Here is a 15730-nt window from a genome sequence, read left to right on the forward strand (position 1 = left end):
TGAGGAATGTCTACATTTCCTTAACCATCTGTTAACACACACCCATCTCTGACCTAGCAGAAGAGTGAAAATTAAAATTGCTTTACTATAGCCATTCCTTTATAAATACAATTGACATATAACATTATGTTGGTTTCAAGTGCACAAAATAATGATTCAGTTTTTGTGTATATTACAAAAAAGATCACCATAATAAATATAGTTAATATCTATCAGCAGCATTCTTTGTTATTTTATATATTCTTTCTTATTCATACATATGGGTCATGCGTGCTTATCAGTTAGTTTAATGAAGCATCAAGAAACTGAGATGTATTGGAGAACTTGAAAGGACTCTAAATTGCTTACAATAATGGTATCTGCCCACACAATGGGAGTTTATTAATGCAAGAAAACCCTGCTTATTTGGTATCTAAGCAATTGGAACTTGAGAATAAGCAATTCTCATTTTGTAGTGAAGCAGCATTTTTTTTTTCATTAAAATAAAATTTTGCCAAAAAATGTTTTGTTTTAATGGAGGTATAACTAATGTACAACATATTAGTTTCAGGTATAGGACATATTGATTCAATATTGGTATATATTGAGATATGATCACCACCATAACTCCAGCTTTTCTTAGATTTTATTAACCTGCCTATTATTTATATAACTATATAACTTTAGGAGTACAGCTTCACATCTCCATTGTGCACTTGTTTCACTTACCCTCCACCAAAACTGTAGGACAAATGTCCCATAATATGCCTTCCCCTATCACCTCCCCCCAACAACTCTGGTAACCATTATATTTTTCACAAAGTCCAAGAATTACTTTTGATGGGTATTGCCAGCCTGTTTTCTTTGGTGAACTCATTTTGTAACTCACTTTCTACTTACTATATTTAGCAAAATCACCTCTAAATCTATCCATTTTGTCCCCAAAAGCATTATTTCATATTTTAATAGCTGAATAGTATTCCATTTAGTGTGTGTGTATATGTGTTTGATATATGCAACATATTATTAATATTATATATGTATGTATGTATTTCCTTATCCATTTTTCTGTCAATGGGCATTTAGATTGTAGAATGACTTGGCTAATGTGAATAATGTTGGTATGAATGTACATCTTCATATAAGTGTTTTAATGTTCTATGCATAAATACCAAGCAATGGTACTGCTGGTCACATAGTATTTCCATTTTTATATTTTTGAGGAATATCCATATTGTTTTCCATTGAGGCTGAGCCAAATTACATTCCTACCAATAGTGGATAATGGTTCTATTTTCTCTACATCCTCACACACATTTTTTTTTTTGTCTTTTTGATGTAGATCATTTTCAGAAATGTGAGGTGATGTTGTGGTTTTGATTTGCATTTCCCTTATAATAAGCAATGTTGAGCATTTTTTCATGTGCCTGTAGGTCTTCTGAATATCTTCATTGGAGCAGTGTCTACATAGGTTTTGGCCCACATTTTTTGATTGGGTATTTTGTTTTTTTGTTGTTGAGTTAGTATATATTTTAGAAATTAACCCTTGTGATGTGCAAAGATCTTCTCCCAGTCTGTTGGCTACATTTTTTCCTTCATGGTGAACAGAACAAAAATTTAGTTTGATGTAGCTCTGCTTGTTTAGTTTTGCTTTTGCTTCCTTTCCGTTGGAGTTGAGTCTCCAAATACATCTCTGAGGTTCATGTCAGGAGTATTTCACCTATGTTATGTATTTTATGGTTATGTTCAAGTGTTAACTTGTTTTGAAAATATTTTCATGTATGGAGTCAAGTAATAACCTAGTTTATTTCTACAATATGTCTAGTTAATATCTGTTCCATACATAGTCAATTTTTTTTCTTGTGGTGAAAACTTTTAAGAGATACTGTTTTATTTTGTTTAATAATAAAATTTTTAGAGGATGCTAAAGGGTCAGTAGATTTGCTGGGTTACATGGGGAATTGTGGTGTTAACAATGTTCATTTGATAATCTAAGCACCTCTCTCCCTGTTCCCAAAAGGGGTGGTTTCAACTACAATACTTCAGACCAGGCCAAGAATTAGCAGCTATAAATCCATAACAACCAACACACAAGAGACAGTACAAACAAAAAGAAAAACTGAACAATAGAGAAAAGAAGCGCCTGGTGATATTCCTTTGGAGTATTCAGGCTCCTCACTGATTGCCAACTCCGGAGTCTCACAGACAGTGTTTACCCTCCCAAGGGCACAGTAGTCCTTAAGATGTGTCTTTTCTTGCCTTGTGTTATGCATGTTTGTGTTTCCTCAAAACTCATATACTGAAGCCCTAGTCCCCAATGTGATGGTATTTGGAAATGAGGCCTTTTAGAAGTGATTAGGTCATAATGGTTAGGTCATAAGTTTGGAGGTCTCACAATGAGGTCCATGCCCTCATGAAGAGACAGGAGAGCTTGCCTCTCTGTACTCTCTCTGCCATGAAACACAACAGGAAGGAAGCAGAATATCAGGAAACTCAGTCCAACTGGCCCCACAATCTTGGACTTCCAAGAAATAGAGAAGTAAAAGTGTGTTGCTTAAAGCACCTGCACTATGGCATTCCCATAGCAGCCTGAGTACAATAAGACACCTTAACAGCTGTGATGACTATCAAAACCACCAGGTCTACCAGTTCCAGAAAAGCTGCTACCATTGTCCCATACCAGGAAACACTGCTGGGACATGTGGGCCTCCTGAATCAGGGAACTGGAAACAGCACCAGCAGCAGTTTGGTGTTAAACATTGCACATTAATGTTTTAACGTGTCCCATGATCTAAGAATAATATTCAGTTTCAATAATATTAAACTTTGAACCTCAGTAAGCGTGCTTGCAGAATGAAGATAATATATATATATATATATATTTTTTTTTTTTCTGGACTGTTCTGAATATATGAAAAACTAGTTAGGACAATGTGATATAGTCACTACAAAAAAGAAAAGTCTTACCAGTAGTAGTAAGAGGAAAGAACAAAGTAGTAACCACAGTCACAATAGGAGTAACACAGTGGTGGTGGTGGGAGTGTAGTAGTGGTAGTAATAACAGTCATAGTAGAAGCAATATTCATGGTAATAGTAAGGAGTATAAGTAGTGGTAACAACAGTAGACGTAGTAGTGGTGGTGGTGGTATTAGTATTGGTAGTGATGAGATATTCCCATAAATATGTACAACACCATTTGTATTTGATGATTTTCCATATGGGGTACAATATTTGATGGGAGCCAAAACTTCCTTTGGAAATAAGGTGAAAGTGGAGGAATATGAGTTCATATGCATCATCCACTTGGCTCAGCAGGCAAAGCAGTGAAACAGTATATTTGTAATGATGACGTGTGCCCTGGACCTCTGTGACTTCACGCTTCAGAGGTCCAACAACCAGCATCTCATGTCCTGAGCTGACGTAGAACCCCATGTCATTTTACTGAGATTGAAGGGACAGAAAATGCTCCTCTCTAGATAAAATAGCTCAATAATGATTCACCGGTAATACAGCTTTAAACACGTGTTGTTTCTGCCAGTTTATTGGACATAAATAATTATGCTCATGTTTTAATCAAAATACAGTGACACACTGGGCTTCGCTGGTGACATAGGGGTTAAGTCTCAGTGCTATCAAGCTATCACCAGCCACTGAGGCATGAGTTCAATCCCTGGCCAGGGAACAACCCACATGGCACAGCAGACCTCTCCTGTCTCCTCCCACTGCTCCCCTCAGTAGCATATTTAAGTAGATCCACTAGTTTGGCTGCCCATTCTGTCTCTGGTGGATCCTCTCACCCCCTGCACCTCTGGCTTACACCCCAGTTCTTGTATCCATAAATAAGTAAAAATAAATCTTTAAAATACAATGACACCACAAAGAAATGAATGAAAGTAACAACATTCTTTCTATCATACTTTCCTAAATTGTGGTCACTTGCTGCTGGAATTAGATGGTGGCAGGTAGATTCGTGCAAGGGAGGACAGGATGGGATCCCAGAGACAGGAACCGAAATTATAAACTCAAGCATGTGCATCCATGAGGCTTGGGTGAGAAATGCAAATAGGGGAGAATAAATTTTCCTCCATGGAGGAAATGGAGCAGCAGAGTCTATAGGCAAGAGATAAATATAGCCAACTTCCCATGGGAAATAATCAGACCTTCAAACTCCTCTAAGACATTTTAGAAAGCCCAATTAAGATGAAAGTAGGGAAAAATGGAAACACCTTTATATTTAAAAGGTGGCAAAGTAAAAGCAACAGCTAATGGACGGACTATATCTCCTTTTGCTGTTTCACCACCCCCACACTTATAACACAGCATGAACTGGAATGTTTAGGATCTTAAAGAGAAAATGTTAGAGACTGATTTCCAAAACATCTTAGCCAGACACTTTAAAAGCAAAGATGAAAATTTATGGGGTATCTGTAAAAATGTGAGTTTGAGCAGAGAACTGGTATGTGTTAAAAAGATACTGGCTTTTGCTAACTTCTCTCGGGGAGTTGCTGACTGCTCTCCCAACAGTAGAAAGAGAAGCACAGGTCTGTCCTTGAAGGTTTTCCGGTGACACCAATGCTTTGAAGGAGCTAGCCAAGAGCATTCATTTTTCCAATATTTTTATTGCTCTAAACTCCATCCCAACTCTGCTGTCCTCTCAGATTTGAGATCATATCCAAATACCTCTCACCAATCATCTGGGGTTTTGCTCTTCTATTGCCTCCTGTGTTTCTTTCTCTTCTCTCATTAAAATAAGATTTTTCCCTTATTATCTCTGTTCATTACAGGCAGTTTTTTAAATACAGAAATCCCCTCCACCACCAATAACCATGGTGAGCACTTGCCACGACCCTTACAGTCCTTTATTGTTGTGACTAATTTTAAATAGATAAGACAATTATGCTTAAATAATGATGTATATGCTCTGGTAACACTTAAGGGTATGAACAGCCATTTTCTTTTGTCACTAAGAATTGCAACATGACTTTCATTTTAGCTGTAGCTTATTGTCCAGTTGTTATCAACTACTCCAGTTTTATTAAATATTAATTGTTTCTCATGACTCCCTATTAGAAAAATGATATGATGAAAATCTGAACATAAAATTTTGTCCATATAACTATTTTCTTTGGATCAGTCCTATGGGAAAAAAACATTGTTTTGAAAACTATGGCTGCTTGGGACTCCCCAGTGGCGCAGCGGTTGAATGCTGGGTTGCGAAGCTGCCTGCAGCCTCTGCAGTGCCGGTTCAATCCCCGACCACAGGGCGAGGGTCCCACATGGCGCGCAGACCTCTCCTGCCGCCCGCTGCTCCCCTCAGCAGTGTACTTTGTCACTCTGCCTATTCTGCTCTCCGCTCTGGCTCTGGTGAATTCTCTCACCCTTCCGCACCTCTGACTGTACCCAGTGCTTGTATAAATAAATAAATAAATAAATCTTTTTAAAAAAAAAAAAAAGAAAAGAAAACTATGGCTGCTTTTAAGGTTCTCAGTGGATATTGCTAAGCTATTGATAGAAAAATTGTGCCTGAAATCATCCATGCCACCTGCATGACATATGACAACCTCCATAGTTACCAGCTAAAATTTTTTGCTAAAATGTGCTCAGTGAAAATTCCTACCTAACTTTTGTTTTAATTTGAATTTTGGAAAATTTGCATTTCTTATATTATGAGGGTATTTTTCATAATTTGTTATCCATTTCTGTTTCTTCTTTTGTGATTACCTTACAGGCATGTATAAAAAAAAATCAAAATTTGTTAAATATGTTAGTTGTTTATCATTTCATTTTGTTTATGACATACAGAAATTTCTTATTTTACACATCAATCTTTTCTCCTGTGATTTCTTTAATCACTGTTAATTTTAGAAAATTCTTTTCCATCCAGAAATTAGATGAATATTCATCTATATTTCTTCCAAGTTATTTTGGTTTAACTATTTAGATTTAATTCTTCAATCTTTTTGGAACAAATTGGATTATTATTTTTAGGACAGGATACAAAACTGATTTTTTTTTTAAATCCAGATAACCAATTTCCCCAGATAGCATTATAAAATTACCCTCATCTTACTGATTTACAGTGTTTCGTTTATCCTTTGTTTTTTCTACACTCGTTTCTATTTCCAACATAGCTATTGTTATTGTATCAATAACTCAGATCTTTATCCAGTACTGTGGTGTTCATACTGCTGTGGAGTTTTATAACCCAGAAGAATAATTAAGAATCGTACTCTGTAGCCATGGTACTTGTTTTCAGATTTCATTCTACCTCTAACTGGCCATCTGACAGAGGTTAGTTATAGCTTCTCCTTGACTTAGTTTCCAAAACTTTAAAATAGGCATATTAACATTACTTTCCTCATGGTTTGTGAATGAAGATCCAAATGGTTAATAACATAAAGAGCTTAGAACAGTTCTTGGCACATTGAAAGTACCACAGAAGTGTTAGCTATTATTGTTGTTAGTGGGGCAAGCTTTTCATACAAACCTCTATCTCTTACAAAATTTTCATAGCTACTTTGTTTTTCTTTCAGGTAAGCTTTATTTTCAATGAAAATATATGTATTTTTTCTGAATATAGAAAATGCATATCCTTTTATATTTTGAATATGCATATATATATATATATTAATTTAATACTACCTGTAATTCCATCAGCCAGAGATACACCTTCTTAACATCTAGCCAGGAAATTTCCAAATATCAACTCTTCATTAACCTATAGAACCTCTTTAATAAAAGGTGTCTGAAAGAGCAAAAATAGCACAGACTGGTTGTTTGTAGCTAACAGGAACAGCACTACAATACAGGCAAATGCCAACTTTGCCTAAGTGGCTAGATTTCTCAAAATCCCATGATGTCTAATTTGCCAGGTATGTTTCTCTGTTTCTTAAACCTAGTTTAAAAAATAATCAAATTTCTGAAAACAGAAAAGATTTTACTAAGAAAACAGAGTTCTAACTTTTAGGAACTGCTGGTTGTTTTTTTTTTTTTTTTTTAAGATAGTAAGAAGTCACTGTAGGGTTAGATTACTCAGAACAGTAACTGTTAACAGATTCCTCTGTGGCCCTGGAGGTAACTGCACCATCAAGGAGAAAGGGGTATCTCTACTCCCCTATGAATGCTGCTGCCTACGGATCAGTATGTACAAGTATAAAATGAAGAAAGAGATACGTAACGAAACCACACCTATCATTGGCTATTAAGTACAGGTTTCCCTAATACCTCAGAATTGCCCATTCGGGCCCCCATATTGGGACAAGGAAGATGGAAAGCTAACATCTGGAGTCAGGCATTTCCTGTAAGAAATGGGAGATAAATGACTGTGCACCCCCCAGCTGATAACCCAAACTGTGCCCTCCACCCCTTCCCCAGTCAAATCTATAAGGCAGTCAGAAGTGGAAAGGAAAGGAAGAAAATCATCAAAGCTGTGAGGTAGCTTGGTGTGAGTAGGAATGAAGTGATGTTGCAGTTTTTTCATTCACTTCCTAAGGCCACACCTCTCAGCAGAGTCAAGTGCAGAGGGTGCCAAAAGAATTGTTCTTACAGGAATTGTTCTTAAGAATTGTTCTTAAGGTGTCTGTCGGAAGGGAATGCTGCCATTTCATTTTTAGTTTTGCAACCTGTATATGCAGTGGTCTGGCCAGTCTAACCCCTGTTCCTATTTGAACTAAAGGAAAAAAAGAGATAGGATAAGAAAGCGGGCATAGGCCTAGTGCCATGGGCCCATGCATCCACAGGCCAAGTGAGAAGTAGCCAGGTTGGTGTTATCTTGTCATACCCCATGTATGATGACTGACTACAGAAGGAGCAGACACCAGAAGAGGAGGCTGGAGGAGGCCATGTTTATAAGGATTAGATCTTACTGGAGCTGGATCTCCCATATCAAAGGCTGTGTTATTGGGAAGCCACCAATGGCCTGAAATACAGAGGCCCTCAGCGACCCGCCCACATGAACCAGGGAAAGAGTCAAGAACTTACATGGCAGAAGGACTACAACTGCACCATTAAACGTGCAAATTATGTCTTTTTCTTCTCCTTCCTTCCTGCCCCAAATTTCTCTAAACTATCATAGCCTAGAAGAGGGAGAAAGAGAAGTATCCAGTGGCTGAGCAATCTTTTTCCTTCTGATCCTGAAACCTTATGTCTAACTTGTGATGTCAACAGGGGGGAGTTTTAAATTGGATTGAAACTGAGTTTTTATAATACAGATCTTGTTGTGCTTTTTTTTTTTAATGGAAAAAAACTGACCAAAAGTCATGGTATCTGCCCAAGGAAAGGAGAAATTTAACAAAGTTTATGTAATTGGAGAAGAACAAGTGGTCCCTTTCATGTGCACACCCCAGACAAGTTCATACTAGTCAGTAAATTTATTACTCAGAGTAAACATAATAGTGTGTGTTGACATTGGGAATGAAAATATTCTACTGAAATGGACACAAGTTAAAAAGTGAAGGAGTAGAACACCAAATATGTGTTTTGCATTTTGTTTTTGAATAATTGTTGGGAAATTCTTAATAAAAGAGCAAACGCCACATGATTTCTCTCAATGGCACTCAGTGTAGCAGATTTATGGTTTGTTAAATGAGCAGAACATAGGTTTTAGAATTAGAAAGACCTAGATTCAAATCCTGACTCAGCTGTTGCTATCTCCCCGACCTGTCAGAATCATCATGGGACGTGGCTCCAATGACGTCTCCTAATAGGATCACTGTATCACTTCCAGATGTGAAGAACATTATGTTCAGCAGATAGCAGGTGCTCAAAAATGGTGACTTATCAGCATTTTCCCTTCATCATTTATTTATCATTATCATTTGTTATGTTATTTACTAAGAAGATATCAATATCTTCTAGAAAAGTGAAAACATATTTTCAGGTGAATTTTTGGTTTATGAGAAAAAAAAAAATTGACAGATCAGAATAAACACCTGGACGAAGGACTATTTCCCAGGTGAGAAAAATGTAAAATAAGGTGTTGGGATTCAGCCCACCCTCTGTGCCTTATCACAGTGTGAGAAGGGTGCTTAGGAAATTAAGGCCCAAAGAGGCTGTTAAATTTGCTTAGGAAGTTGGATGACACCTCACCCCACCATCCTTCAGATCCTCCACTTACTAACTTGTTGGCTGTTTTAGTCGTAATTTACTTTTCTTTTTTTTTTAATTAATTTTTTTCTTTTTTACATCATTGTTCATTTTTAAACAATATTTGCTCCCCCCTCAGGTGCAGTCCCCATAGAGTTTCCTTCACCAATGCACCCATGCACCATCACCTCAGTCCCCTGTGCTCCTCCCTCCCTCCCTCTGATCTCTTTCCCTCCTCCCCTGCAGTAAGTCTCTGATTTATAATTGTCTGTTTTTTGCTTTGTTGTGTTTCGTACTGTTATTTTTTTTTACAGTGATGTCTTATCAAAACCACATTGAGACACCACCTTCCACCGGTAAGAATGGCACATATCAAAAAAACAAGCAACAATAAATGCCGGCGAGGATGTGGTGAAAAATGAACTCTCCTACATTGCTGGTGGGAGTGCAAATTGGTCCAACCACTACGGAAAGCTGTCTGGAGGTTCCTCAGTTTACTAAAAATGGAGCTACCATACAACCTGGCAATTCCACTCCTAGGGATGTACCCAAAGGACACAAAAACATTGATTCAAAAGAACACCTGTACCTCTGTGTTTATTGCAGCACTATTTACAATAGGTAAAAACTGGAAATAACCTAAATGTCCAAAAATAGATGACTGGATCAAGAAGATGGGGTACATATACACAATGGAATATTGTTCAGCAATCAAAAAATATAAACTCATGCCATTCACAGCAACATGGATGGAGCTAGAGGGACTTATGCTCAATGAAATAAGCCAGAAAGAAAAAGGAAAATATCACATGGTTTCACTTACAGCAGGAATATTGGCGAAACAAGTAAGACATCAGTGTAATTTACTTTTCAATGCCATTAAATATTCTCTGTTTTTTAAGAAAGGCACCTAACTGCCGCATCATTTCCATTTCCTCTACTTCATGTTTCATTTGGGAGAGTACCTGGCAACAGCCACATGCAATCCAGCCAGTCTGTTCAGTACTACCTGGCATTGCGCTGAATTACCAGGCAAGGATTTGATTTAATCACAGTTTATTGGATTCATGGCCCCTGTTTCCTTCTTCCCTTTGACCATTTTTCTCTTTATTCATTATTCCCTCCTGCAGGGTGGGTGGCAGATAAGAACAAATCTCCCAATTTGATGCATTTCACTTTGCTTCCTTTTTGAAGTTCTTATTAAAGTTTTCCAGAGGAAAAATCAGTAAGACTATTGAGTTAAATACTATTTGGGAGTCAAATCAACTATATTCCCATTAACACTGCCATCTGGGCTGCTTATTACCATACTGGAAAAATTTGATAATGCTAAGAAAGTATGTCTTCCATCCTCAGATTTATTTATCTTTCAGTCTAGGACTCTCTTCAGACATCGTCCCTGGGTCTTCAAGATCCAAGAACTAGTGTCCTGGGTGGTTGGTCACGCCTACGCTCTATCCTGGTCACCAAGGGCTTATCACTGACATTTCCTTCTCTTCCACCATGAAAGGTATCATTTTCTAATTGCGTTATTAGATACCGTCACTTTGCCAGATGCTTGGTATGCCTTATTTCTTAAGATTTTATGAAGCAGACAATATTGTTCTCCTCTTTTAAAAAGGAAGATCCTGAATCTCTGAGCAAAGAAAAACATGCTTCCCAAAGCCACAGGGAATTCAAAGCCAGATCTGCATGATAGAGATGTGGCCCCTTGTAAGCTCCCCGAGTCTCTTGGAGGCAGGATCCTGGGGGATTCTGAACCATCAGTCCTCTACTGAGATAAACCAGCTAGAAAAACTCATACCTTTTTCAAAAGTGAGGTGCTCTAACACCTGCAGCTTTAACAAAATATTCTCAGGGACACATTCCTCAGCCCAAATTCCTGAATCAGAATTACAAGACTTGAGAGCCAGAAACCAGCTCTTAAACACTTTTCATATTTACAAATTTGTGATCCATTGTCTGTGCCTTTATTCTTAAACTCCAAAAGTGTCCTTTAACAAAGACATTCCTGAAGACAATGTCCTGACCCCTAGTGGTCTAACCCCAAATTGTCATTCCACCATGAGGTGGATCGAACGGAAGACTCTAATAGGTTTGCTCACACCTCACCTCTTGGCTGCAGAGTTTAAGTTTCAACTGCCTCTGGTTGAACACTGTTTACTTTACCCAGATCTATCCCTCAGAAAGTACACAAGCAAACAGCTTGTGCATTTTTTTTTTCTGTTGCAACTACAAAAATAGAGCCCTTTTTTATCAATACATTTTGATGAAAATATATTCCTTGCAGAAGGTATTGAGGAGAAAGAAGAGAGTTTCTATACTTAGAAAGGCTTGTATGGGTATAATCAATTCTCTTTTTCTTGTGGGGGCCTGGGCAATCACTCTCTCTCTCTCTCTCTCTCTCTCTCTCTCTCTCTCTCTCACACACACACACACACACACACACACACACACTAAATTTCCATGAGCTGACCTATTCTGCTTCATCATTAAAATATTATGTTTGAATGTTTGAGGTTTATTGCTCAGTCAGTATAAACTTGGCTTCTCACCAACATTCTCATCTTTCTTTTAGTAACAACCTTCAATGTTTTAAACCAGTCTCTTCTCTTTTCCCTTCTCCTTAAAATAATATCACATTCCTGTATTTATTGTACCATTCTGGGTATTACCAAAACTTGTGCAGATGTCATAAACTCAGCACTTGCCTTCCTAGAAGACACCCCTACCATCAAATGCACTGACCATATATGTTATAAGGAAAAAAAAAAAAAAAAAAAAGGACTGAGTAACCAGAATAACCATAACAAAAAGAAAGAACTGGTCATAACAAATAGCGTTCCAGAATATTTAGAAAGAAAAACCCCTAAGGGCCCATCATTTTACTCATTCATCATTTGGATAAAGAAATTCCAGCAATAATTCCCTCAACATTTTATCTATCTTAGTATTTAACACATCTTTAAAACTTGTTCACTTCCTCTCTCCCCCAAACTAAAGAAAACAACACAAAGTGAGAATCAATCTGAGTATTTTAAACTCACACTTACCATAGAACTTTAGTTGGCAAATCTCAGCCAATGGTTCCTCCTGGCCTCCAAGCCAGAGCATATGAGGTTTCATCTAGTTAGCACTAAATGAATTTACAGCCCCCTATAATGCAAGAGAACACTGACATTCTGAAAAGGAAATTCACGTCTCACCCTAATTCATACCACCCTCCCCATCTTTCCCTAAAGGAGCTCCCAAATATTTATTTCAGAACATGAACAAACTGTCTAGTCCCAAATATCTGATACATTATGAAAGAAAAAAGCAATACAAATTCACTTTTATGGGAACGCTAAGTTTTCAGAGTTTCAAATGCTACTTACTGTAATCTAACTACAAATGTTATTCTACTTGCTTTTGTTTTTAGATAAGTAATAAGTGCAATTTACTTGGAAGAAAATTTTCTTCCACAACTTTTAAAAAATAAAGTAAATTTTTTGGTTAACTTCATGCAGTTCACCTAAAGCTAGACTTACCTGGGTTTTTTCTTTGAAGGAGAACAGGTACTGCTGCTGTTGACTACTTTTTTAACAGAAAACTATGTTAGTTGTCCATATAACATTCATTTCAATCCCTAGAAACAATTTCCAGAGAAACATTTGCTACCTGTACAGCGCCTCACATGTAAATGTGTATCATGGAAAATTTCCTGCCACAGACACACAACCTCATGGTTTGGTGTGGAAAACAAGTCACTTCAAAGTTGTGGAAAATAGAACTTGTCACTGTCTTTTTAAGGCAAGATCTGCCGCTGATAGCCATTCTAGCTATCCTACGCTTGTAACTTGCTCTCCCTGCATTACTTTGAGATATTTATAGAGCAATAGTTGAAAATTAACATATTATATAACCTCAAAAAGAAAAAAATACACTTATTGTTGAATTTGTTCATAAAAGCAAGTCATCTTAATAGAAATCTCTTTTTGTTTACCAAGTCACATTTGAACTGTTCAATTATTGAGTTTCTAAAAATAAAGGCAATTTCAATGGTAATAAATCCATTAGAAAACACTGCAACCTATATCTATTGTGAGGTAGAACCCTTTTATTTGCCAACATCAAATACGAAAAAAAGAATCGAAAGAAATAATGGTTGAAATGTTTACCCAAATAAAAGAAATCTCGTTTGTCTTATGAATGAATTTCTTCTAACAAAACTCTATATTTTTTTGCCAGTTACTAATGAAGGTTTTGTAATATGTGTGTGAAACCACACATACTTTAGAAGCCAGCTGCTTTGATATATACTCATAATTGCCTAAATGAAACACTCTCTCTCTCCTTCAGGGTCTAGTTTGATGTGTCCTCATGGATCAGGCTCTCTGTCACAATAGACTGACCAAATCCTACATCCCTTAATATACTGATTGCTCTAGAGTGGGAGCCTCCCAAATTCCATTTCTCCGGAGTCTCTTGAGAGGTCTTAAAGAAATCTTTAGGGCATTACCTCTCCTGTGGGGCTGGAGGTGGCCGGAGGCTGGTAGCAGAGCAGTGCGGCTGCCCTCTGGGAGATCCTGGACAGGACAGAGCTGGGGGAGGACACAGCTTGGGCAGCTGGAGGAAGAGAAAGAGGAGTGATTCGTGAGCCACTGCAAACATGATGTCGTGCCAACAAAAACACCATTCTTTGCCCTAAGAAGTTCAAAGTGCTTTGCAAACATTAGCTCATGAATCCAAGTCGTCATGGAGCAATTATTACTTTATTATGCCCTTAAGATAACCATTGTAAGTCACTAGGAAAGAGAGTCTATTCACTCTTTCTCATTAATGAGCACCTACTATGCTCGAGGCAGTGAAATAGGAGGAGGAAGCAAGACTGACAAGGTCCAGCTCCTACAGGCTCTTAAACTAGTCCGCGCCCACTTGTTTCCCCGTTATTGCATTAAGCAGCTGACTACACAGCTTTTTAAACTCATGTACAGTTTATTTTTGTCCAAATTATTTAATGGAATGTCTCCCATTCTTCAGAATGCTCATAATATGTTAAGTGCTGAGCAAACATGCACACACAATTTTTTAAAGTTACCCATAAATCTTTTTATGATGATAGGAATTGGGGATTACCAGTGCAAAATGCTTTCTTTTAAGATGCCATAAACAAAGCTTTGTTGTGAGCAATCCATCTCTTGCAATGTTTGAGGAATTATTAGAGGTGAATAGGAGAGTTAAGATCAGTAATTCGCTGAGCAGTTTATATGAATAATCTGCCTTTTTAAAAATGATTAATCAGATGAGCAAGCATATTTGATGAAGCAGAGAGCCTTTATCATGGATCCTTTTCTGACTTCTTTATTTTATGTAACAAATGGCAAGTTCAATATAGACAGTGATTTATGCCATTTCTAAATCCTTCTCCTTAGGCAATGGGCTCCAGATATTTTAGAGCACATGGTTATTTAAGATTAACTGGACAAAGAAGATGGTGGCTGCTTTTTAAAAATGCACAGCTATCTGATGAATCAAAATTAATTTAAACTGTAAATTTAAAAGATGCAAGGTGAGGATTCTAATCTGCTCTGTAAGTCACTAGTTCAGCCCTGGTAGGAGCAAACATAGAGGCTGTTGCAGTTCTCATTCAGAAACTTACAAATATTTTTTAAGTTGTAGGGAATTTCAATATGATTTCAAATCCAACTTTCTTCCTAATTAAACACTTCCCTAACTAAACAATATAATTAAGGTATAATACTGAAGACATTAGTTGACTAATGTCACTCAAGACATTAGTTAACACATCTACCCCCAAAATTCATATTTTAGCTCCGTATTTTAGCAGTTGAATAGTGTCTTCATTTGACCCCAAATTACCTTTCCAGGCTCAGTTTGAGAAAACTGCCTGTTATTCAAAGCACAGCAAAGATTTCCTTCATACTATATACCCTAGTTATTTGGGACCCACTATCCAGAAGGCTGACCCCCTGCCCACTCCAATGTGTGCACACCTAAACAGCCTCTACACACACACATAAATAAACACATACATGCATGCACATACTTTGCCCATGCAGAAAATCGTTGAAGATCAAATAACACTGTCCAGTAATTTCTTCCTCAATTCCCACACCAGTTAGTTCACACATATTTCTTTATATAGGTGTCTAACTAAAACACAAATACCTATGTTTAGAGATTGTATCTTCCTCCTTTGTAACTTTAGCAACTTGTGTTAAATCTTTGTCAAAGTGGATTTTTTGACAAAACATCAACACAGAACCTATTCATTCTAGCAGGGTGATGAATTACACTTTGGCTTACTCTTCAGCGGAAAGCACTAAAGGTATGTTTAATAGTATACAAAGTACATAAAAATCAGGGAAAAAAAGAGTAATTTTACCTTGCAGAAAACTGACAAACACTACCTGCACAGAATGATCAAGGCCATCAAAAACAGTCATAAATCATATTGATAGCATTTATCCTTTCTACGATATGATGAGAATGACAGGTTACATATGTGATCTTTCTCCCAATAATTCATAATATTAATCTAATCATGAGAAAAATCTCACACAATGATCAATTAAGGGACATAAAACACACTAACAAGACAAAAAAAGATCTTTATTAAGTAGAGCTGTTAATGAAAAGATATAACCAATTAAGTAAATTAATT

Source organism: Talpa europaea, assembly GCF_964194135.1.
Source record: "Talpa europaea genome assembly, chromosome: 1".
Classification (NCBI taxonomy): Eukaryota; Metazoa; Chordata; class Mammalia; order Eulipotyphla; family Talpidae; genus Talpa; species Talpa europaea.